Below are 3,033 nucleotides of genomic sequence, written 5' to 3'. Positions count from 1 at the left end.
GGGGGGAGGGGGGCTTGTCTCTTAGTCATTTCCAGCCACTGAGCACCTCCTGGGGGGCAGGCGGGATCTGGGCTGCCCATGTGCCCTGTGACCGTGCTGGGGACTGTCAGCTGTGAGTCACAACATCTCTGGGCTCCTGAAAAGTCAGGCCATCCAGCCACGGTGGGACCGGCTTCCTAGGTGCCAACAGTCAGCAGGAGCCTTGGGGCTCTCTTCTCCCGACGGCCAGGGGTTTCCTGCGGTCCGCACCCCCACTCTCCCGTCTTCATCGTGGCGGCCACCTTCCCCGACCCGGCGGACATTTGAGTTTGTCTTCTTTTCTACCCGGGCAGGTGCTGTGTGGGCAGTGAGATCCGCGGGTGAATGGCTCGGGCCACCATTGTGCGGGAGTCTGCTGGGCGCGAGAGCCCTCCTCATTCCCTCAAGAAGCCGCGGGCTGTTCTGGGCTCCGTGCAGATGCCCAGAACCGAACCCCCCGTTGGCATTCGTAAGAGTGCACAGTCTCAACAGGGGCCGCGTGAACAAAGGGTGAAACACGAAGTGTTTCCGGGTGGTGCCGGGTGGGAAACGGAACGACGGGCAAGGGTCCCCTTCGCGGGATTCTGCCACGGTGCCGTTGACTCCCGTTGGTCTCTGACAGGTTGGGGGTTGCCCCCAGCGGGGCTGTGAGTCTGCCCGGGACAGTCCTGGGGGGTTCACCGGGGACGGGGCCCGGGGGCCAACCCTTGAGGAGGAGCTCAGAGTGCAGGTAGATCCTAGTGGGGCAGGTGGGAGCCTACAGAGTGAGCGAGCGGACTTTGAGTCAGGGCTTGGGAGTGAGTGAGGTTTGACCAGGTGAGGGGATAGTCCTCCCTGCGGGGAGGCCGAGCACGGGACACGGCCAACGCCACGGAAGACAGGGAGGTGGGCACGGATGCTTCCAGGGCTCCGCGGACAGAGGTCTGCCTTGGAGATGTTTCCAGGCAGCTCAAGGTGAATTCAAGGACGAGGAGCTGGCAGCCGTGACCTTCAGGTTCCTCCTTCTTCTCCAAGGCCATTGTCTATAATTTAGGGACCAGGGACTCTGGTGGCGGGTGGCTGCCCAAAGCACACGGTAAGGTGTCCCGTGGCTGCTCAGCTAGCCTTGGTCTCGCGCCCTCTCCGCTCCGTGCTCGTGAGGGAGGCGCCAGGCCGGGTCCGGCCAGCTCAGCCGCGGGGACTCTGCGGGACCACAGGCAGCGGCCGCGGGAGGATGCCGCTTCCCGCACCCTGACGTGCGCCCACCCAGATGGTGCCTCGTGTTTTTACAGGCTTGACCTCACTCCCGGGCACGAAAAGTCCGTGCGTGCAACTAACATGTTCCATTATCTCGGTTTCTCCTCCCAGGGTGCGTGCTGGGTGGATAAGTCTCCTCTTTGGGGCAAGATTAGAAACCAGGCAACCTCACACACTGACCGGCAAGGGGACCCCGTGCACCTCTCGTCTCGTTCCGACCGGGCCACCGTCAGGCCGGCCGTGCCACCTTGTTCTTAGCTTCGTGGTCCTGGGCCAGTGCCTGAGACCCGGTGGGCCTTTCCATCTTTAAAGGAGGAGCGTTTGCCCGCATTTCGCTGTCAAGGTCAAGACGGGGTGTTGGTGGGAACTGTGATAAACTGAAGTGCACAGAAGTCAGCGACCGTCACCGTTAATATTGTTAAGACGGCTCCGGCATTCTTGAAAACACGTGGAAGCTCAGACAGAGCCGACACAGTCGGTTTTCCGTAAATTATTTCCAGAAAGTTATGGCATTTTTAGCTAAAAGACACAGGAAGCTCTCAGCCGGCTTCTCAGTGGGAGCAGAGCCGCAGCCATCAAGTGGGTTTTAAAACACGAACTACAAAGAGTGAAGTTAGTTGATTTCTCAGTTCATTGACTTGATTGATTCTCCCTCCAGAGCTGGCACAACCTGGTTTTGCCGCCAATGCGTCTGCTTCGAAGGCAGGCGGGGGTGGGGGTCGGGGGCCAAAGTGGCCGGAGGTGACAACCCTTGTCACGCGGGCAGGTGGGCTGGACAGTGCAAGGCCCCGGTCTGATGGCAGGACAGCAGAGGTACTTAGACCGGTTCCCCCTGCCCGTTCCATGGGGTCCACAGACCCCCAGCCACCCCCCGTGTCTCCTGCCTACAACCAGCGGCTTCCACGTCTGCAGAGAAGGGTCCTCATGCCCCGTGGGACGTGCCGACCCCCTGCACGCCCCAGAGGAAGCAAACGCACTTGAACTGGGTCACTAACGTTCTTCAGCTCCACGTCGATAGATTTTGGCAGGGGGGGAGGATGGAGGGGGCCTGCCCCCTGACCCCTCCCTGCACGGTCATCCCGGGCCCAGCGTAAACTTCCCCACTGGATTTTCGGGATGCACCTGGTCACGGTTGGGCTCTGCAGAAGCAGACTCTGACACGGGGTTTGGGATGCAAGCTGTTTATTGGGGGTCAACACCTGCAGAGGAAAGAGAAGAGACGGACTCAGCAAAGCCCCGGCCGACCCGGTGGGGGCCGCGGACGGACGACGTCCATCAGAGGTGCGCCACGGTGGGCGGAAACGGCCGGGCCTGCCTACCCTCTCGGCGCCGGCCACCAGAAGTGGGTTGCGCTGGGAGGACAAGGAGTCTTGCCGCTGCTGGGGATAATCCTGAATGCTGATGGAGGAGGCTGTCTGATGGAGGAGGCTGTCTGACGGTGGGGGCTCTGACGGCGGAGGCTGACGGTGGAGGCTCTATCTGATGGCGGAGGCTGTCTGATGGCAGAAGCAGTCTGATGGTGGAGGCTCTGTCTGATGGCGGAGGCTGTCTGATGGTGGAGGCTCTGCCTGATGGTGGAGGCTGTCTGACAGTGGAGGCTCTGTCTGATGGTGGAGGCTGTCTGATGGCAGATGCTCTGACAGCGGAGGCTCTGTCTGATAAAAGCTGTCTGACGGTGGAGGCTCTGATGGCAGAGGCTGTCTGATGGCAGAAGCAGTCTGATGGTGGAGACTCTGATGGCGGAGGCTGTCTGACGGTGGAGGCTCTGTCTGATGGCGG

This window comes from Herpailurus yagouaroundi, unplaced genomic scaffold, assembly GCF_014898765.1.
Source record: "Herpailurus yagouaroundi ecotype Mexico unplaced genomic scaffold, PumYag 185, whole genome shotgun sequence".
NCBI lineage: Eukaryota > Metazoa > Chordata > Mammalia > Carnivora > Felidae > Herpailurus > Herpailurus yagouaroundi.
This window is presented reverse-complemented; position numbering follows the sequence as displayed.